General features: G+C 33.8%; 1 long non-coding RNA gene across 2 annotated transcripts; it reads right to left on the bottom strand.

Moving 5' to 3' along the window:
• Positions 1-4546: 4546 nt before the first annotated feature.
• Positions 4547-24010, bottom strand: LOC120350439. Of its 2 annotated transcripts, none has more exons than XR_005570776.1 (2): positions 16138-24010; positions 4547-4856 (listed from the first exon to the last, which is right to left on the bottom strand). It is a non-coding gene; the product is annotated as an uncharacterized LOC120350439 (long non-coding RNA). The 2 variants fall into 2 exon arrangements; XR_005570775.1 differs by lacking the exon at positions 16138-24010 and adding an exon at positions 13021-15377.
• Positions 24011-24319: the final 309 nt, after the last annotated feature.

Raw genomic sequence — 24319 nt, 5'->3', positions numbered from 1 at the left:
AATGGCATATTTTTACGAGGGTACAAGTAGTAGCCTATGGCCAAAATGACCAGGTGTCAAGTGGTCGGGGTGACAACTAGACGGCTACCCTTTGAAACAAAGTCATGTATTGAATAGTGGTTGTACACACTGGGTAGCGTATTGGAGCATAGTGTAGAGTAGTGTATACCGGAGGAACCATTGATATAGAGAATATATATCAATGGGAGGAACAAACTAGTTGGTTTTTCTAGGAGCGTATTCGAGCATTTTAAACACTGTGTAGTAATCAAGTATATTGAAAATGAGTATAATTTTTATGAAATAAGAAATATGTTGGAAATAATATAATATGCTCATTCATTTTTCAAAATACTGATTAATAATAATACTGATTAAAGAACTTCTATTATATAATTTTCACTTATGACTTACAATTTATTGAGTTATAATAGTTATAATTATTGTAGTATTATATTATGAATAATAACTCATAACTTGAGGTAGCACTATAGTGAGGTCCACGTTATAATCACAGTATTTAATCAACTTTGGTTTTGCTATCCTTGTCTATCATTCGACAAAGCTGGTTGTACTATCATTTTCTAGGTCCACAACGATGTCAATTATGTTTTTGACAGTGTAGAAATATAATATTAATTAATGCAGAAAATCGGCATCGCTATTCTTCTATCTTTATCCACTGCCATTATAATGTGGACCACACTATAGTATTATGAGGAATTATAGTATAGTATTGAATGAATGAATTTATTTGCCAAAAACAAGATACAAGCATGAAAATTAAGGAAATGTTAGTCTGTTTTATTAGAAATTATAACAAAATGATATCCTTATTCATGATAATAGTATTAATAAATTAAGATTAAATTTATGCTCACATGCATGAGTACAGTAGGTGAGGCAAAAACACCGGCAGAAGGAAGATTCCTTGTTTGTAAGTGTGACTCGTAAAATCAGATTTAATTAACCTGTACTCGACTATCACTGTATTTATTTACCCTCTTTGAATAGCCTAATGCACATGACTTTGCTGATATTTCAGCAAAGATTGTCATTACCGTATAGAAAAATAGATTTTAAGATAGGCCTACCATTACAGTAACTTAGTTGATAGGTGAAATCAAACACAAAATTTAATTGTTTATAATCAGCATTCAACTAAGTTACTGTAGTGGTATCTTGCAATCTATTTTTCTATAATGACAATATTTGCTGAAATATCAGCAAAGTCATGTGCATTAGGCCATCATGTCATAACAATACGGTACTTCACTTTTTATTAATACAAAATATTGTTTATAATATTACTTCAGAGAAAATCAAGAGCCAGATACCATAATATGTGATCGAATTCTGCAGGATAAAGTTTCTGAGTGATTGAACTGTCGTCGCTATGAAAAATAGAATACCGTACGCTAGTTTAAAACTTCCCGCTCATTCCATTCCACCCAATAGCGCTACTTCGCGCTAACTTTTTATCCAATGAAATTTCAAATGTGCAAATATGTAATAATGGTGTAGACTACAATTCAAAACTTCCCATCATTTATATTCCTGAATTATATATGGGGTTTCAATTCTGCAGGCGAGCAGGAAAACGATTTTATGGGTAATTCCACAAAAAATGATTACATGTCAGTTTCTGTAAGTACGGTACGGTACCTACACGTTAATTAATGAAAAGGACCGCTCAACTGATTCCAAACCATTTTTGGTTTCAAATAATTATGGTTAATAATATTGCTCTTTTCAATCTAATACGTCGCTTTTTATCAACTTCACTGTTAAGTAGTGGCATTGAACGTGAGTGAATAAACAAGATGTCTGAACAATGATGTTTATGATTATTTCCTGTTCAACTAAATAGTGTTATTAAAATATAAAACATGGTGCAGTCTTTTAATTATGTTAATTGTGATTAATTTCGAATAGTGATTGTAAGATATAATCTATTGTGATAATGCAAGCGGGATTTGATAGTGCAATATAATTCCTGAATACTATCTGTGGTCTAACCTAATTTAAGAAAATGGCGCAATTCAATGTTCCAGTGCTCTCATTCTATCAGGGAATTTGAGTGAAAATTGGAGAAAATTTAAGAAGAATTTCAACATATACATGTCAGTGACTGATTTTGCTACAGAAAAGGATGAACGACAAGTGGCAATCCTGTTAAACATAATTGGTGTGGACGCGGTGGAGCTATTTGACACGTTTGGATTAGATGACACAAAAAGTAAACAAATAAAGGATGTTCTAGAGGCCTTTGAAGAATATTGGGCTAAAGTGCACGTCCAGTGCCAACATACCTGTCATCAAATTTTTGGTTGGTATCAATTTAGTATGTTATTTTGAGCACAAAATCACAAAAATTAAATGGCGCTCACTATTGTTTTTAAAATAAACTAAGTTCAAAGTAGCAGAACTTTACATGCATTTAACCTATAAATAGCAACCATAAGTAGCTAAGGTTAGGAAAAGCTGTAGGTTAGGAAAAGCTTTAGGTTAGGAAAAGCGTTATGTTAGGAAAGCTTAGGTTAGGAAAAGCTTTGGGTTAGGAAAACTCAGATTAGGAATATCATAATTTGATGATTTCAATAATCAAAATGGCTGCTACTCATAGGTTGAATGCATGTAAAATTGTGATACTTTGAACTTAGTTTATTTAAAAAACAATAGTGAGCGCCATTTAATTTTTGTGATTTTGTGCTCAAAATAACATACTAAATCGATCCCAACCAAAAATTTGATAATAGGTATGTTAGCACTGGACGTGCACTTACACCGAATATTGTAATCGAAAAAAGAACATTCTACATTCCAGATTTTTGTATTATTCACGACGTCAGCAGGAGGGTGAACCTTTTGACTCTTTTTTAATGGAATGTAAGACATTAATAACTGATCGTGAGTTTAGTGATCCCAATGAACTTCTCAGAGCCAAATTTTTTCTGGACTTGAATGACACCGACACAATGGACGGGATTATTAAATTGGGTGATATTTCTTTGAAGGATGCAAGTGAGAAATTCCAAATTGCTGAGCTTTTACGGAAACAAACAATAATAAATTTATCATCTCAAATAAAAAGGATCAACTTCAATCTTTCATCCTCTAAAATCATCTCAACAAGGAAAAAAGGTCTGGGTGTATGGAATACACCCCCCTTCCCCGACGTTGACCAGTGCCTGTTTTTGACCCGAACAATATAGTACAGTAACCCTATACTTAATAAACACAACTAAGGGCCAAGCCACATGAGTAATATTTTTAGTCGGCACGACAGACAGGAAGCTGCCCGATTGGCAGGTAGGGTTTGCGTTCGGGAATTGGCTTGATAATCAGCCAATCGGAGATATTTCTGCCTTGCCGACTTGTTTCAAACGCTCCGGTCAACTACGGTAAGCATAGGCAACTCGGTAACACCACAGAGTAGAGAATGTTCTCCTACTTTGTGGTAACACATGAAAATTGTCAACTATCAACATTATGATGTTGACTACAGCACCTTTGTGTTTTCATTATGATAATCGATATTTGTACATCTCATCAAACACTGTGTCAGAAGTAACTTAAAGATGCGTTTACACCAAAGATTCTATAAGATTGAACATAACTTATCAACACATGATGAACATTATAAGTGTTTGTCAAGTTCCATTCAATCTAATAGAATCTATACCGGTAAGGATTAAGTTATTAACTTTGGTGTGAACGGAGATTAAAGCATTCCTTATTATTTCTCTTAATTATTTTACTTTCTATATTTCCTTACTATTTTATTCAACGATTAACTTATCCAGCTATAGAGGCTGAGAATGCTTTAATATTGGTTGTGAACTAAAGTAACATCCAGTAGCTTCAATTAACAAGGCTAATTTTGATCACGACCAACATATTCGTCACTATGGCCAAATGAAAATTGGAAATTTATGAATGGCCATATATCGAATATAGAATAAAATATACGTTCTAGTTGGAGTCGCATTTTTCTATTTTTGTATGAGATTGTGGGTTGTACTGTATTTTATTGGTTGAAATTTAGCTTGATGAGTACCGTACCTTAGTAGGAAATAACAATATTTTCTGTTCTATCTTCTATGGTAGTACAATAGAAAGATGTAGGCCTGATAATAAATGTTATTCAATTTCTCTTTACTATTATTAGTAAGTACGCAAGTATAGTAGTTCTTAGTGGAAGAAGTACAGTTGGAGTGAAGCATTAGAACAATGCTCAACGAATAATAATTATGTCTTGTAGGCGAATATGTCTTTACTCATACTTGATAATTAAATACCAAATTTGGTTTTGGAAATATAAATGCTTCTGTAACTATGATTATTGACAAGTAAATAGAACAAATGCTGTAGTTTTTGCAAGTTATGATGGATTCGTTGAAGAATCATACGGTAGAATCATCTTCTAAATTACATTCAGACTATTTTTGAAACAATAGTAGTGTTAATACAATGTTCTAAAACTAGCATGCTAAATGGATATACCGTATACAATGGATAAAAAAATATGAAATGTGACACTAACTTGAAAAAGAAACCTTTTATTTCGAAGACTTTCAATTATGGAACAGCTAGTGCTTCATTATAATAATGTACAATACTTAGGGTAACTAGTAGAAAAATGCACTATGATACGGGAATAACATTTTAATTTCATAATTCCAGTTCAAATCAATCTTATTCCATTTGAATGGTATCACATTTACTTTTGAGTGCAGGATTCGAAGGTTTAATAGATATGATCCCAATCAAGGTAACCGCCTTCAAAAGTCTTTCGCCATCATAAGCCAGTCTTCTATGTGCCTGTAGAATGTTGTAAAATGTCAGAATTTGTCCTGCAAAACATTAAGAAATTATTTAATAAAATAAGTTCGTATTTATTGCTGAATGAGCTATTTTTATGAAATAGTATAAGTAACAATATTATTTTCAAAGGGTATTAGTAGTGCTGACATCAAAACTGAATTTTGAAGCTCAAGTGAAGGATAAATCTGAGAAGGCGAATCTGGGGTTGAGCTTGGCATGGAGAGGCATTTTTAATAATGCTAAGGTAGACTTTCCAGCTAAATGTAAATGGTTTAAAGCTTGCGCAAGGGCTGTACTGTGTCACGGAGCTCAGGTATGGGATTACAGGCATATTACAGTGTAAGTTATTTTTAGGCTCATGGTTCAAACTGGCAAGGCAGGACAAAATACCTTATTTGATGGAAATGATTTGTTTATTTGAGATAAGATGTTTGTAATTTGTTTAAGTTCCTTTTATTTGTATTCCTTAATCTGAGTTGTTACTATCGCATTAGGTATGATTTTCATGGGAGAACATTGTGTTGGTAATTTTATTTAATTAATATGAGCTTTTGTTGGGAGTTAATACAATTTGATTTTTAGATAATAATTTGTTCTACGCTTTTGGTAAGATTTGTGTTTGACTGAAAAAAGAATTTTATTATTGAATTTTTCCGGCTAGCGATTGTTCAATCAAGCTGTAAATTGTATGAGTTTTCATATATATATATAGAGCTTTATAATATAAATATAAACAGGATACACACGACACAGATATATTAAAAACACTTAAAAACTTACATTTGACTTCACTTCCTGGTTGATTGACAAAGGGGGCCCAGCTCCCCAAAAAATCTTGTTCGAATGTAAGTTTTTAAGTATTTTTAATCTATCCATGTCGTGTGTATCCTGTTTATATTTATATTATATATCTAAATATATATTATAATAATTATATATATATTATATATATATATATATTATATATATATATATATATAGACACTTTAAAGTTTGTAATATAAATAAAAACAGGAGATGCAAGATATAAATAGATTGAAAACACTTAAAAACTTACATTAGGAATGAAGGAAATTTTCAGAGACTGAGTCTCCTTTCTCAACCGAGCAGACTGCAGTTTTGAATCCAATGGTCGACCACAGAGTACGCATGGAGACTCAATTGTAACAGCAGAGACCACAGATTACGCGGTGCAGACGGATGGAGAGAAAAAGGGTACTGATTCAGGGGACATTATGGGGTATTTAGGGGGCGGTTACAAACGGGATATTTAAGATTTGAGTGAGTTATGAATAAGGAAAGGTGTAGCTTATGAATTCATAGAAAAGAGGAGATTCAAAATTAGAAATCAAAAATGAATTAGACTAAAATTGGAGAAAGGGATTGTAGAATTGAACTTGAATAGAATTTATCTTTCATTTTTATTGAACATTTAATATATATATATATTTGATAGCTGTGAACTCTCCCTCCCACAGCCCACTCCATAGATGTCAAGACGAAAGAATTTGCTTTTATTTGGTTGCTTGGAGCTGCTTCCAGTCCTGGTCTCAACAGACAGCAATAGTACCATAGCTACCAACTGTTTAATTAAATTTAATAAATAAATGAATTTCATCATATCATAATAAATTTTACAGCTATCAAATATATATATTAAATGTTCAATAAAAATGAAAAATAAATTTCATTCAACAAGTTCAATTCTACAATTCCTTTCTCCAATTTTAGTCTCCTTCCTCAACCGAGCAGACTATATATATATATATATATATATATATAGCACTTAACAGAAAACACTTTAAAGTTTTGTAATAAAAATATAAACAGGATACACATGACAAGGATAGATTAAAAACACTCAAAAACTTACATTTAAACAAGAATTTTCGGGGGCTGGGCCACCTTTGTCAATCAACCAGGAAGTGAAGTGGTGCAGATTTGAACATTCTAATGGTCGTGACTACAGAGACGTGGAAGAGATGTTGTGTAGACCATGGAGCACAGACGAATGGAGGCACACTGATTGAAGGTGCATTATGGGATTAGTTGGTGGGCCATGATGGGTTATTTCAAGCGGAAGAATTCAAATTTGAGTGGGTTATGGCCCACCAACTAATCTCATAATGCTCCTTCAATCAGTGCGCCTCCATTCGTCTGTGCTCTATGGTCTACACAACCTCTCTTCCACGTCTCTGTAGTCCCGACCATTAGAATGTTCAAATCTGCACCACTTCACTTCCTGGTTGATTGACAAAGGGGGCCCAGCCCCCGAAAATTCTCGTTTAAATGTAAGTTTTTGAGTGTTTTTTAATCTATCCGTGTCATGTGTATCCTGTTTATATTTTTATTACAAAACTTTAAAGTGTTTTCTGTTAAGTGTTACACACACATATATATATATATATATATATATATATATATATATTATATATATATATATATATATAAGTTGAGATTGCGATTAATCAAATAGTCTTTTTAAAAAATGAATTTATTTGTTAACCACATATTACAATAATTTTATATCTCGCGATAGAGCTCCGTCCGCTATGTCCGCTAGCTTGGAACTGACTACTAAATACAATGTTACCTTCCACTACAACTATGCTACATCAACAATAATGGAATGAGGAGTGCTGACTATATAAGTAATTAGCTATATAACTCCTCCATCCCTAAAAAGAACTTCGGGGGTAGGGTTGTTAATAATGTTTACATTGGGTGAAACTTTTCTACTTAGATAACGATACAATAGAACAATTGACATTAGAATAAAAATTACATACAAAATAATTGTCCAAAAACTTATGTTTGTAGTTAAAATACTTTCTTCCCTTATGGGGGTGTACTTGTTGACAGCAATCGGATTAAAATTAAGATGTTCTAAATTAATTGTGAATTCTGGTTCTTGGTCTTCATTCATACTATTGATAACGTTGTCTAGATTCAATAACTTAGGTCGATATTTTGATTCAGACAAATGATGAAGTATTTTACCATTATAATAATATGTATTGTTGTTGCTATTAATTAAATAAACTCCTTTTACAGATTTTGTTATCGTTTCTGCTTGCTTGTCAATTTTTATGTTTTCTTCATTTGGAAAGATACACAAATAGCTATTCAATTCTGGAATCCATTTTACAATACTATTACCTATTTTCATCTTACTATATTTACAGTTTGATGTAGTTCCTGATTCAATAATTTCTTTTTCACATTTCAATTTGTCATTACATGAACTTTCTACAGAACAAATAAAATTTGAACTTGTTTTTCTAGTGCATTCACTAGTTAGACCTTCAATTGATATTTCTTTCTTATTATAATTATTATCGTTTGACTTGAGTAAGTATCTGACCTTAGGAACAATAGTACATATCCATTTTGATACTAGGTACAGAAAACAACTTGTATAAGTTATAATTTGATTCATCTACGATTGGTAAGTTCAAAAAGTAAATGATTTCTTTAGACGTTAGTTTACAGTTTACATTTATCAAATTTTCGTATTCCCACATATTTTTCAATTCAGGTTTCAATGGTGATTTATTCTGATAGTGACCAGCAATCTTGGTTATCTGATAATACAATTCTTTAGTTGAAATAATGCTAGGATGTAAAACTTTCAATTTGCAGAATGTTTAAGAGTTTTCAATGTCTTGGATCAAACTTAATACAATGTTATATAAAATATTCAACTGGTTCAGCAAATCTCTAAATTTCTCTAGTTCTACATAGTCGCTAAGTTTATCATTTACAAATTTAAATTTATTCTCCAACTCATTAAAATTATAATTAACAATGTTCAACGTCTGATTAAATTCAGCAATAAGTTCTGAACTCAATGAATATTGGGCTGATATTTGATCAATTAAACTGTTTTGATTAGTTTCAAATGTTCAAGTAAATAATCGTATCTTTCACCATCATACGAGTCCAAATTTCCAGTAATAAATTTTATTGCGGCTCCTATGCCATTCAATAGTCCTCTTTTAGATCTCTTATCATTAGTCACACTTATGATATCTAACTTATCTTCTATTACATTCCTAGTATGATTAATAAATTTCAAATAGTTTCTATTCTGTCATCTTCATGTGTTACATCAAGTACTTTAACTTTACATCGTACAAGTATGAGTTTTGAAAATTTAAAATTTTTGGCAATCACTGAAGCAAATCTTTCATAGAATTCATTTTCAAAATACAAGCTATATCCAACATTAGGCACTATTCTTTCACGAAGTCAATCACATTTTTATCGAAATTATTCTCAGATATCTCTACTATCATTCTTGTTTTACTATCAAATATTTTATGGATAGTGACTTTCTTTGGGTTATTGCTCACAAGCTTCAATATGACTTGGTTTTTAGCATAGTTAACTGGGTCATCTGAAACTGGTATTTCTACTGATGTGTTACTTTCGTAATTAGAATGTTGCGTATGAGAATTATTTTCTATGAACTCATCTTCAGCAGGACCTATGAAATCTGGTTCATCATTTTCGAATCTTTGAAAAGGGGTTTCGTTTTCGAATCCTCGAAAAGGGGTTTCGTTTTCAAATCCTCTAAATGGGGTTTCATTATCATCTGTACCGGTTTCATTTTCTAATGTTTGAAATAACGTTTCATTATCATCCACGTTAGCTATCATAGATTGTGCATCCTCGTTAGGTATGATATTCACTACATTTTCAATGGCTTCATTAATAATCGCATCAATATCACTGAATAATCTGGGTGAGTTTTGGTTGTGTGTGTTATTATTATTCAACTGAATTCGGGAAAGGGCATCTGCGTTTTGATTTGCTGTTCCTTTTTTATAACATATGTCATAATCAAATTCTTCTAATTTCAGTCTCCATCTTAATAATTTTGAATTCGGTTCTTTCATAGAAAATAACCATTGTAGGGGTTTGTGGTCAGTGAATATTTTGAATTTTCTACCATAGAGATAGGGGCGGAAGTACTTTGTAGCCCAAACTATCGCTAAAAGTTCTTTTTCAATAGTTGAATAGTTCATTTCAGTTTCGTTGAGGGTTCTACTTGCATATGCACAAGGCAAATCAGCACCGTCTTTGTTCTGACTAAGAACTGCCCCAATAGCTATATTGCTAGCATCTGTTGTAAGGTTGAATTGTTTTTCAAAATCAGGATACTGAAGGATTGGTTCGTTAGTAAGGATATTCTTACAAGTTTCAAAACACTTAATGTACTCTGGGTCATGTATATCTATTTTAGCATTTCTTTTCAAACATTTGGTTAGAGGTTTTGTTAAATGAGCAAAGTTGTTAATGAATTTTCGATAGTATCCTAGAAGTCCAAGAAATCATTTTATCTCTTTCGTTGTTTTAAGGATAGGATATCTTTTTATCGCTTCGACTTTGTCAGGATTTGGTTTAACTCCGTTTGGTGTCACTAAGTGTCCGAGAAAACTAACTTCTTTACACAAAAATTCTGTTTTATCAAGTTGTACTTTGAAGTTGGATTGTCTTAACCTTTCAAATACTTGTCTTAGTTGATCAATGTGTCTTCTAAACTAGTTGAATAAATAATAATGTCATCTAAATATACCAAACACAATTCATTTTGGAGTCCTCTTAGTATGCTATTCATAGCTTTTTGGAAAGTGGGTGGACCGTTTTTGAGACCGAAGGGCATTCGTAAAAATTCATAATGACCCGTATCTGTAGAGAATGCAGTTTTTTCAATACTGCTAGGATCCATTTCTATCTGATGGAAGCCAGAGAATAAGTCTAGGGTAGTGAAGTACTGTGCTCTTCCTAATTTGTCTAGAATATCCGTTATATTAGGAAGTGGGAATTTATCGTCTATAGTCTTAGAATTCAAACCGCGATAGTCAATTACAACTCGAAATTTCTTTTTACCAGAAGCATCTTGTTTCTTTGGAATGACCCATATTGGTGAATTCCAAGGTGAATTGGAGGGTTGAATTATTTTTTGTTCCAACATTTCATCAATCTGTCGATTTACTTCAGTTCTATAGATTTCAGGGTAGCAATAACTTCTTGTATAGACCAGGATTTCGTCGGTGGTTCTTATGATATGCTTTATTTCATTCGTGAAAGTCAAAGGATTTCCATCAATGTGAAATATATCTGAGTAATCTTTAATCACCTGTAAAATAGCTTGCTCTTCTTCAGCATTCATATGATTGGTTCTAATTTTTGATAGATCGATTTTGTTAGTTTTGTGATGGAGTAGATTCAAATTATTACATGCATTATGATTACGTAACTCACTTGGAATAATACAATTATAGTTTTCAAGCGATTCGACTGACATTGGTTTGTGAATGGTAAATTTCTTGTATGACGTAGTGGGGTTCAAAATAGAACAATAGGCTTTGTTTTCTTTCACTTTCACTAGACACTGAGGAATTTCAAATCCGGAAAAGTTTTTGTATGATACTATAGCTTCACCTTCATTCATATTTTCAATTGGAATTTCTATAATGGATTGAGTTCTAGCTTGTATCAGAAATGATTTTATTTGTGTCATTTGATTTTTGGTAGGGTTCGTTGGCTTCACTTTTGAATCATTTTCTTCAGCGTTAAAATAATAAATAGGTAGTTTCATTCATTGAAATCAATACTGTCATTAATGAAATCCAAATTTATTTTAAGTTTTTTCATATTGTCAAGTCCGAGAAGAAGGTCAAAGTTTTTATGAAAATCAAAAAGATAGAACGTGTGTTTCGATTTTCCCAATAAAGAAATCTTTGTACTGTATTTCTCTTGTGAAATACCATGCGCTGTTGCTACTTCAAAAGGGTCTTCTATCAAGTTTTCTTTGTAACATTCCATACCTATGAAGTTCTTCACGAATGACGTAGTGCTTCCTCTGTCGGTTAGAACTCTAAATCTTGTTTTAGGATCAATGAAGTAGGGAAGTTCATTCTTGTCATCTTGTAAGTTCATAATTGAAAATTTCTTTCGAGGCTCGTATCCTCTAAAAAACACTCTGATTCGGTTTTTTTGGCTGGCTGGAAATACATTTCATTTTCGTTTTCAACGGAGAGCTGTTTGAATTCGTCTGATAATTCTTTCTGAGCGGTTTCTCCGAAATTATTATCAAACTCATCATTTTGCATTTCGTCAATTGGTCGACCTGTCATTTGAAACAGTCTTGGTCTTTTTTGGGGACGATTGTTGATTGAGGAAATGCTCATTGGCGTTGGTTGATACGAATTTTGGGGTCTTGGTTGGTTGTAGTTTGGATTTTGAGCTCTTGGCTGATTTGTGTTGAAATACTGTGGTTTGGGTTGATTGTTTTGAAAATGTTGTTGAGGTCTGTTCATGTGTTGATTTTGGAAGTGTTGATTTTTGTTTTGAAAGAATTGACCTTTCTGATTTTGAGTGTGATAGAACTGTTGTCTCTGAGGATAGTTTTGCATTTGATAGCTGGGATTACTTTTGTGTTGGATTTGAGTGTTAGGCTTTTTCAAATTAGAGTGGTCTTGAAAGAAACCAATTTGAACTGGAAGTCGTTGGATAGCATGTTTAGAGCACTGTCCAATGAACTGGGATTTTTGGTTCTCATGAGAGACCCGAGAGGCTCTCTTAATCCTCTTAGCAATACTCTAAGTGCTAATCCATTTACATACTGACACATGACTTCTGATATTGTAGGTTGTTTGTTTCGGAAATACGAGATCTGTAAATTCAGAAGTTTTTGGATTCGTTCATAGAATGAAAAGGGTGATTCACCTGATTCTTGTTTTAGTTCAGCCATTTCAAGATTGAGAGTGAAGCAATCTCTCTTGTCCATGTAACTATTGATCAAAACTTTTCTTACGTCAGGCCATGCATAAGTGTTAGAACTAGTAACAATGTCAAGAGCTGGGCTTTTAATACGCGCTAGAATAGTAGAATACAAGTATTCGTTTTGGAAATCATCTGGATTGGCAGTTATGTAAAACTTCGCTACAAGTTTGTCACAAATTGAAATAAAACGATTTAGCATAGTAGGCTCTCCTGAATAATCAGGGATCATGTCCAAGAATTCTTTCTTAAGGGTAGGTACAGTTTGGGGATTGGTTGCTTTATCATTGTTGGAATTCATGGCTCTTAGTTATAGATGAAATTACAAGAAAAAGAAATATGAAAATAGTAAGTAAAATTAATATTATCCAAGTTTGTAAATCACAAAAGTTTGTTACTCACAATACTAAAATCGAGTTCATCTTGTCACAATCCCGGGTTGAAAGTCTCCAAAGGTGGAAGTCCTTAGAAGTTGAAGTCCGTGGTAGTCCTTAAGCTGGCCACTGATGAGCGTTCCAAACTGCGTGGCGCGGCGCGATGTCAGTCCAGCTGGAACGATCCAAATCCGTAAATATTTTGTGGGTCAATTCATGAGCACTCCATTCCATCACTCCAGTAGTTGATGGTTTGTGATCAAGTATGGACGAGGAACTTCTCCTGATTTCAACAGCTGTGTGTTTGTACGTAAAAAGAAAAAACCCAAACGGAAATGGGTGAAACGTTTATTTTTGAATAGGCGGAATCACACGCATCTGAATTTATTTCAAGATCTTAGTGTTGAACCTTCGGACTGGAAGAATTATTTGCATATGGATGAAGATACCTACAACCATTTACTTCGTTTGGTAACACTGATGATTACAAAGAAAGATACAGTCATGAGACAGTGCATTACTCCCCATGAGAGGTTGGCTGCAACTCTACATTTCTTGGCCACCGGGATGAACTATGAAGAGCTGAAGTTCATCATAGCGATATCACCGCAGAGATTGGGAGTAATTATTCCTGAAACCTGCGTCGCGATCCTGAAGAGCTTGAGTGCCTATTTGAAGGTAAGTTGATAGCATTATTTAGCTATTTATCTGACATATCAACAATTTTATTGCTTTATATGTCACCTTAAGACAATAATAAACCAGTGTGGCACTTTTTGAAAATTCTATATATTCTTTATACTGTTAAATGAAGATAATAAACCATTTAAAAACTTCTGTTAAATATATATTATGTTAACTTTTGTACTGTAAACTTTTTTGTATATCGTAAATTTATGATCTTTGACATGACATTATATTTCCATCATGTAAATTGTTGCTATCGGTAGATTTTAGGTAAATTCATTATACAAATAATAACTTCTGTAACTAAATATTTAGTAAGCAATGGTTATGTTTTTTTTTAATTTTCTCTCCAATTAATAATCCAAGTTAACAGTTGTTTTATATTTTCACAATAACAACAAATTCTCAGTATTATATGATTTACAAGTAAAGGTGTTATCTGATAATTTGTATTAAGAGCCCAAAAACGCCTGTTAGTAAAGAAATTTTGATTGCCATATAAAGGGTTAGAATGCTAACCTACCTATAATTAAAACTATTGTTATAGAAGTAGATTTTTAACGAAAGAAAAAAAACACAATTTAAGAAAAAAAGAAAAATTTTATTACACTTCAGAAACAACAAACAAACTCAAGTCTAATTCATCATACATTCAGTCATGGTAACCAGGGTCTGTTATTTTCCACAAACAGGTATGATCCCTGTACATCTCGATCACAGAGATTACAAAATCCCGGTTCGAACTCATGACAACACAACAACACAAGAACAATACAACAATCAAAACAAGAGCAAAACAGCAATCTATCCTTCCAAGTCAACGGTCTGACACGCACTGAGACGGGACAACCCACAGGTTTCCACATTTCGGTCGTTCCGTCATTCCAGCATGTCATCGAGATTCCCCATTCACGAGGAGTTGGAGTGACGTAGGTTTGGCGTGGCGCGATGGATTTTCAACTGGTTGGAATTCCATCGAGCCTCGTCGCTCCACCAAAATACGAGCGCGATTCACCATTCACGTCGTTCCAATGGCACGCTACCGTGCCATTTGGCTTGTTGGAACGCTCGTCAGTGGCCAGCTTTAGAAGTTGAAGTCTGTTGTAGTCCTTAGAAGTTGAAGTCCGTAGTAGTCCTTAGATGATGAAGGTCCTTGGTTGTCCTGATATTGAAAGTCTGTTGCTTTTTCTTGATTCAATTTGTAGATGAAATACGGTATTGTTAACACTTTACTATACTGTTCACTTATTTTATAATTTTTCACACTTGTCCCGATATTAGGTGACTGAGTAAGAATATAATTTTGCAATTAACACTCACAAATTTTAATAATATAATAGTTCACCAACTTATTCAATTTGTTACGAAGTTATTTTGATGATTGTTCACTTATTTAAGTCCCAATGTTAGGTGACTGATACAACTTTTTTGTAAGTTCATGAACACTTCATTAACGGTTAAAACCGAAAAACCAAATTTTCGTTTTTGAAGTGTCCTACCGACTGTGCCAATTAAGAATGTGATTAATCAAATAGTCTTTTTAAAAAATGAATTTATTTGTTAACCACATATTACAATAATTTTATATCTCGCGATAGAGATCCGTCCGCTATGTCCGCTAGCTTGGAACTGACTACTAAATACAATGTTACCTTCCACTGCAACTATTCTACATCAACAATAATGGAATGAGGAGTGCTGACTATATAAGTAATTAGCTTTATAACTTATATATATATATATAGTGTAATCTTGAATAATAAAGCATTCTTTTTATTTATTCTATTCTATTATCTATAATGCAAAAGTTTTCGCTAATGTGCGATGCACAAATTTTCTGTCCTAATGTCAGTACAATCAGTTTGAAAAAGCAGAGCAAGTAAAAGCAAAGCAAATCTCAGTATAGTGATATGTAATTTTTGAATAGAATGATTTATCATTCAAAACTATTTGTATACATTATTAGAAATTTAAAAGCCTAGAGATTGCAATAAAAATTCAAGTAAAATTTGAGTTGACAGGTTGTTGAGGAAGCTAAAAAACTTTGAAATTCGATAAATTGGAAGAAATTAATGTAAAATAGTGGGAAGTAATTTTAGCCAATAAACCTCACGTGTTAATTTCAGCAGAACTTACATAATAATGAAACAGGAAAAAATCAATAAAGAATCTCAAATTATGTATAATATGTAACTTGAGACAAAAATTGCCTCTTCCCATGCTTGAATCTGTATAATCAGAATGCTTGAATCTTAATATTAATTGGAGTGATTTGAAACAAATTTTTCTTCATCACAATATATGGGCAACGCTCAACCATTTGCATCAGGCAAATGCCTTAAATTGCATGATGTCCCATAATTTAAAATGTCAATAGTCAAGAAATTACATTGAATCATGAAATAGTTAACATATTTCAAGAAATTATTCCGATCCTCAAAGCTTTTTAATTAGGTACTTTATAATAGGAGTAAAATGAATGCTTTGATAACTGCGACCTTCCTTGGTGAATGGGTCCGACCATACTATGACAGAGAAGTTCTTGATAATTGAATAGGTTCCTGGATTCATGGATTTGATAGCTTTTACCACAGCTAAACAGTCGGCAAGTTGATTTTCACCTCCTTCTTCCGCTTTTATGATGCAGTAAAATAGATTCACCTGGAATCAAAGTACCTAATGGACAAAATCAGATTATAGTGTAATTTAGTAGGCTATAGTGATTATGTTTTATTTGGAAAAGTAAAATTATGCATTTTCTCCTGTAGGAGGCGAGTTAATAGTATGTAGCACAAGCCAATTAGAAAAGTGAGTAACTTAGTAAGAAGTTTATAATTGAGCAGTATTTAGTATTCTGATCATTCAAATGCACTGAAACATGTATCGATATAACCTTTTGAGAACAACCATGATCTAGTCTAGTTAGTACTTTTATTCTCGTCACTGGAGGTTCGGATCGAAATGCATATCTTAATTTGGACTGTCCTTTTAAGATTGTTATCACTAGAAACGTTTTAATTCCTAATTGATAAGTAGGAAAATTATGCATATGTATTTCACTTTAAAATTGTGATTACAATTTCTATTCTAAAATTATGATAATTTCTATTCTTAAATTATTAATACTAGTGGGCTAATATAAACATTATAATTAATCCATTCATGAGATTCTTGTTTCATCACAATGTGTTGGATTTCTTTTGTATGATTTTGCCCACATAACCTCTTCAATTTTATGAGTAAACGAACCGTCATCGTTTAATCATTACCTACCCTTAAAGTGCGTTTTCATTTGTGCGTAAACTTCTGCAGTCGAAGACGACAAGCATTGAGATACTCTCTTAGAGATCTCTTTGTCTCAGATACAAAGTAACGACAGGCAAATGTCATAGTTATCACATAGTTATTAGTCCAGGCAATGAATGCTCAAAAAAGGGTATAGAGGGAAAATTTTGGAAGACAATTTTTGACCCCGCAGTTCTGTTTAGGGTGGTGAGGAGGTAGACATATCAAAAGTCCCCACCCCTAACCACTGTGCTAAGAGGGTGGGGGTTGTTCAAAGGTACCATTTTTTGGTTTCTCACATACAACTCGAAAATTATGCATTTTCCAGACATGACTATTCTATAAGAAATTAAAGCTCACATAATTTCCTACAATATTGATCTCGAAACTTTTTCTATATCTCTTCCAATTTCCGAGATATCCGTTCTAAAAGATATGACATTTTTGAAAAAAACACATTTTCATTCAATTTTTTGCTCTTATAACTTTTTGAATATTGATGGGAAAAATCCATGCTGATCATGAGCTTATAGAGCATCAAATTCTCTTCAATTTGATGTATAATTTCACAAGTTTACACACATCCCCACGACTGCTTCAGTGTTGAGTGTGAGATCTTCAGTTACGCAAAAATAGACCAATTAATAGAGGAGTTTGGAAAGAATGTTTTAAACACAACTTTTGACTTCGCAGCTTTGTTGAGACCAGTTGGGGGTGAGCGTATATCTCGAAAACTGTTGGAGATATCACAAATCATCAAAGAACAAATATTGTAGAGAATTTATCAAGCTTTATTTCTGAATAGCTAGTCATATTGGTTGCAGTTAGCACAGGAGGTAGGGGTGGGGACTTTTGATATGTTTTTACCTCCTCACTACCCTAAACAGAACTGCGGGGTCAAGAATTGTCTTCCAAACTTTTCCCTCTATAACACTTCGTTGACTGGGCTATATTCAAAAGTATATTCGAGATTAGTTTCGACAAGCATTGTTGACATTCATATTGTCCAAATTTCAAGTGTGCTAAAATAGCTGATCAAATAACTTTTCATGATTTGTGTTTATTATTTTTTAAAATCGAAACATTTCTAATAATATCAACATATTGCCATTTAAAGTATAAACTCAACCTCCCAAATTGAAACATAATTATTGAACATAATCTTAAAGGTTATGAAGAAAAAGTGAAATCCATCCAGTCTGAGATCCTCAGCCTGTCGTGGTCGACAACGGCATTTACGCACAAACGAATACCCAGCTTTATCCATTAATTGGACAGAAGAATTTTCTCTCGCCTATTTTTTAGATTGAAAGATTCTGAATAAGTACTGAATTATGATTTTTCGAAAATGAGTGGAATTTAAAGAAAAAAATAAGTTTCGACGAATTATAGTTTTTAATCAACAATATCTTCAGATTGTTACCATTTAGATGTATTATTCAAAATCCTTCTGGGCGTATTTTTGTGCTCTATAATCTGAGTTCAGCTAGAGCGCTCTATTTCATATAGATTTCCAGGTAGCCTACACCTGACAACAATGCTCCTTGTATTGTGTGAAACACCTAATTTTTAGCTTCAACCATCATCACTGACTAAATATTGTCGTCACATTGATATTTCGCACAATGATATAAGTTCATGAGATTATGTTCTATGAGAATCACCCGTTAGATGCACTTCATTCCAGTATGCGCATAAGGACACCTCCTAAGGACTCCTCTGTGCATAAGGACAGAGGAGAGATGCGCATAAGGACACCTCAAGGATCGAAATTTCAAACACTCATAACTTTCGACACAATGCTCGGATCTCATCGTACTACACTTCATTCTTTTCAGCGCTCTCTTTGATATCTGAAAAATACTTATTTGCAGTAGTGTTGCGTGTCTTCATGTGTTATTCACGTGAAGAAATATGCAGATGATCGATAAAACTTCTTGAAACTGTGAATTCCAATTTATTTTTACAAAAAATAATATGAAATGAAAATTAATTTGAACAGTTCAAAAGAAAGCTAAAAACTGTTTCATCTTTGTGTAACACCTGATTACTTTTTTATGGGAGATGCTAGGTACTGATTCCATCATTATCATCAATATTATCGTATTGCAGGTCAATATTGAAACATATTTCAGAGCAAAAAGCTAATTCATACTGTTAATTATCATTTGAACATAAACTAACAATTATGCTTTGTGGTTTATTTTATTTATTATTGAAAATGGCTCTAATGAGTTGAAGCTAATCGTGTTTTGATAAAATAAAAAGGTGTTTGATAACAGCTCCATTATTTCAGGCTATCTATGTATACTTCCCTCGTTGTTCTTCTTAACAATGGAGGCCTTCACCAGGGATACCGTTGCACATTGGACTATTTTTTCCTACTGTTGCTCATTGACTGTCACACATTGGACGTGACCTTTACGATAACTTTATTATGAATTATTATGGAAAATTTGAAAAATGTCTCTTTCAGAGCTGTTTCCTAAAAAAATTCAAATTATAACAACATTGATACTTATTTAACTAGGTGATTTAAGAGGTTTTATTGAAAAAATCTGTAACCAAGGTCTTAAGCTGAATAAAAACACCTAATTGAACGTCAAGCACTTATTCTGATGCAATATATACGTTTGACATAGGGACTTCAGACGTTTAACATGTCAGTGCTTCAAAGTGCTAGACGTTCAATCAGGAGGCATAATTCAGCTACAGGCCTCAGTCAGAACTCTTCACCCTAATATCTCTCTCAATTATGATGTATCTTCAATTGGACAATAAATGTGAGACTCATTTGGACAATAGGACAATCTAATTGAACAATAGACTTAAATGTGTAGGAACATTAAAGTTATGTTGAAATCAGTCGCATCAATATAAAGGAGATAATTACTCGGTTTTGAGGGGTTGTATGTCTCAGGTAGATGCTTGTTATTCGCCTCACAATAACGTTTACCGATAAATGAGACCCCGCCCCTCATCCCCGCCTCAAACATGAGATGCATGTCAGGATGTGTGATTAACTCTAGTTCGACCTTAGTGTACTTCAACAATTCCAGGTAAAGTGTGCGAGGGAAACAAAATGAGTGACATCAAGGCCGTATAAGCTAAAAAGCATAGACCTCATAGATTCAAAAACTTCTGCTAATAGTAACACATCCAAACATAAATAGTAATGAAATGAAAAAATTCTTTATTAGGCGGAGTTAGGACTTTTAAGTCCTCTCTACCACTCAACCTCAACATAACAAATGCAATTGAATAAAAAAAAATACAGTGTAACTTAATATATAAATAAAAATACATCAAATAATATAGGTACAAAATAGAAACATAGTTGAAACAAAACAGTCAATCTGCATTTAGACTAAAAAATCAATGATATAATTCAAGAAACAATAGTATAAAAAAAGGAATTATTAATATAATCATTCACACAACATTCACACAGCCCACCAGACCAGTTCCAAGCGCCAACCACACGCTACCCCTGCAGACCCGCCAACAAAATCCGCTTGACCTCCACCCCAAAGCAAGCACGCCCATCAATGGCCCGGACAGAAGCAGGAAGATCATTCCACAGCCTACAACCAGTGACAGTAAATGATCTCTCAAAAGTCATCGTTCTATGAATGGGAAAAGCTAGCAGCAAGTTGCCATGCCTTGTTGCACGTTCACCAATCTCAGACAGAAATCTGAAGCTCTCAGACAGATGAGATGGAGATTTGGTTTTGATTATTGAGTGAAGCAGAGTCAATATGTGCAAAGTACGAAGATCATTCAATTTTAGGAGAGATAGTTGTACATAAAAAGGTGTAACATGATCAAATCGTCTAGCATTGAAAATAAATCGAATACAATAGTTCTGTGTAAGCTGCAGTTGGTTAGAGAGCTCAACAGTCGTTCATGACAGTGTCGCAGTAGCTGAAGTGAGGCAGCACAAGAGTCTTGACCAGCATGATCTTGATATTGAGTGGAAGAAACAGGGCAAATCGTTTCAAGCTATGGATGCAAGCAAACACCCTCTTACAAACAATCTCAACCTGATTGAGCCATGAGAGTGTTTTAGAGATAACAAGACCAAGGTTTTTAACACTCTCGGAATACTCCAACTCAATGCCATTCAACCTCAACCTTGGAACATTCTGAGCTCTGAATCGGTTATGAGTCACAATGATACTCTGTGTCTTACCTTCATTCAATCTCAATGCATGATTATATGCCCAGCCACTAATAGCATCAATATCAAAATTCATCTGCTCGACACATGCATCAGACTAACCTGCAGAAAAATGTATATAGATCTGAAGATCATCAGCATACAGATGAAATTTGCAGTGTTTTATGCATTTTGCGATGTCATCGATGTAGAGAGAGAACAGAAGAGGCCCAAGAACAGAGCCTTGGGGGACTCCTTGGATTACATTTCTCCATGAAGAGACCTCATTATTGGCCCTGACACACTGTTGGCGATTCGACAAATAAGACTCGATCCATTTTACACAACCCTCTTCAAGACCAAGATGTCTTAATTTCAGAAGGAGTGGATGATGAACACAGTCGAATGCCTTTGAAAAAATCGAATAGTGTCAGAATAGTACCCTGACTACTATCCATAGCTGACCTGATATCCTCAGTAACTTTGAGCAGAGCAGTGGTCGTACTGTGACATGTGCAGAACCCAGACTGAAAGGTAGACAGAAGATGGAAACGTTCTAGAAAAACAGAAAACTGCTGATGAACAAGTTTCTCGAGACATTTAGACAGAGCTGGGAGAATACTGATAGGCCTCAAATCTGATAATGATTTAACTGAAGAGCATTTTGGCAGAGGTGAGACTAAGGCTGATTTCCAAATTGAGGGGAAAAAGGATGATTCCAAAGATTTATTGAAAATTATTGTAAGAATAGGCAAGGTGAAGGGAAGAGTATCTTGAATGAATTTGATAGGTATGCAATCAACTCCAACTGCATTGCTTGTAATACCCATGATTATCCTCATCACATCAGCTTCAGTCACAGGAGAAAAGGAGAGCTGCTGAGCAGGAGATACACGAGGCGCCCCTCTTAGCCTGTTCAAGTGGTCATGAGCACCGGACAGGTCAACAGGATTATCAGTAAAGTTATCATTGATATCATCTAAATTGAAAGGTATATTATGATGAACATGTGATTTTCCAATACCCAAGTTTTTCAATTTCGACCATACTGTTCTAGAGATCATGATATTCACCAAGAGATTTCAGTTTGAATGTCGAGAACACTCTTTGCGCATGCTCATATTCTTCGTGAGACAGAGGTGTATCAGTTAAATCATTATGAAAACATTCGATAGGAGGAAGTGATGTTTCTGTGAATTTTTCGGGACAACTCATGTATGAGTAAGGATATATTCCTTTTTTCAACAAGAGATGTCTGTGTTCGCGTGGTGGGTCATGAAACACTGGAAATAAACGTTTGAACTTCTTTTTCATGTCTGTACTCTCTACCAAATTATGCACCAATACTTCCAAGGATTCGTTCATAAACTTGTAGGAATCTAAAAATTTAATTTTGCCTACTGAAAGTGTCAAAAATCTCTCTGACATATTCGCAATGCAGGAAATTTCTTTTTCACATTTACCGAGCGCTTTCAGAATGAAATGGGAATCAAACCCAGAGAAATTGTGAAAATAACACAAAATGTACTCCGGAGTACGAGCTGATAAATTACAAGAAACGTGGGCTGCACATAGGTAATTTCTGGTTTCATGCGCCTGGTGATGACATTTAATATCAGTGTCTAAAAACGGTTCGGGGTAAAGCCCACAGTTTACCAAATTTTGAAATTCATGTTCTTGACTTTTGGATAAATGTTGAATCGGAATTTCGCATTTCATATCCTCATACAAAATGTCACCGAGATCTGTAATTTCCTGAAGAAATTTCTCCATGATTTTTTCATCTAAATTACTCAATCTATGGAGTACAGGTCCGTGAGCGATTTCCCCGTTCACATCGATAACAACAAAACAATACCCACAGGGAATATGTCACGCTGTTTTCTTTGTATAGCTATGAGTAATTTATCGGAATCGGATTCATCATCATCATCATCATTATTATCGATATTAACAACGTAAGTTCCTAAAGCTGCGTAGATTGTATACTTTTTCTTCAACATCATGCCTAGTTTCTTAAATTTAATTGTGTCTCCGCGTTTAGGATATGGAATGCGCTGTGATTCAAACTTGGAACAAAGCTGCTCATGTTTCATCAAATTTGCTTTCCCATCACAATTTTTGGATTCGGTCGATGTAAATCTATGAAAACAGAAATTACAAACATGTACTTGACCATCGTGTTTTGAAAGGTGAGAGAGAAGGCACAATAATCCATTTTTCCCATTTGCGGTATTAATTAAACAAAAATGTGTTTTTCCTGCATCGGCTTTCAACATTAAAAGATTAATTTGGTGTTTACGAGTGCAGAAAATGCTTGTGCGGTAGGTGAAGAACTTTTTGTTGTCATACGCGATGACGTGAATTGCAATATCCGGATTCAGTATTTCAAATTTCTTAATATCGCGAGTCATCACCGGAAAATTTACACCTCGCGTATTAAGTGAGTGAGCAAACTTGCTCAAATACTTGACAGTCAAGCACGAGTTCTTTGGTTTCTGATGGAAATATGCAAGGACCGACCATAAAAAGCATTTTTCATCAGACAGATTTTTGACATTTATAATACAATTTTTGTTTTTAAGAAACTGGGATGTTTGAATGAAACTAGATGTGAATATTGGATTAAATTTAATCACAATCACATCCAGTGACTCAATTTTCTTCAACACTTCAACAATGTCGAACAAAGTTCTCAAAAGATGACAGGATTTTTCTTATGGCCAACATGAAATGATCATTAAAATCTTCATAATACTCAAGCATGTTTAGTGCTATGTTGGAGTAACTATGAAGATTGACGAGAGATGAGACAGACTCACTAACCCTGTCATCCATCACCACTAATTTGTACAATAAAACATTTAACACAATGAACCATTTCACATTCCCATCATACCGTGCCGCTTGCTCCCTAATTATCTTGAAAACGCATCGTTTCAACCTCTCGAGCACATTCTCAATGTTGATTTCCTCAGGATCCTCGATGCTAATACAATGACGGACCACGCTGGAATTCACGCCACATAGTCTGCCTTCCCTCGACATGATGATGATGATGATGATGATGTTAGATTCTGAAAAACAAAAGAATAACGATCAGGATGATATAGAATTAGAGTGATAGAGTACAACTGCATGTTTTTAAATCAGTTGTGAATTAGCATTGGTAGAAGAACGCTGTGTGAAAATGTTA

Source organism: Nilaparvata lugens, chromosome 3 (assembly GCF_014356525.2).
Source record: "Nilaparvata lugens isolate BPH chromosome 3, ASM1435652v1, whole genome shotgun sequence".
NCBI lineage: Eukaryota > Metazoa > Arthropoda > Insecta > Hemiptera > Delphacidae > Nilaparvata > Nilaparvata lugens.
The sequence above is the reverse complement of the archived record's forward strand: the minus strand, read 5'-3'. Positions and strand labels throughout refer to the sequence as shown.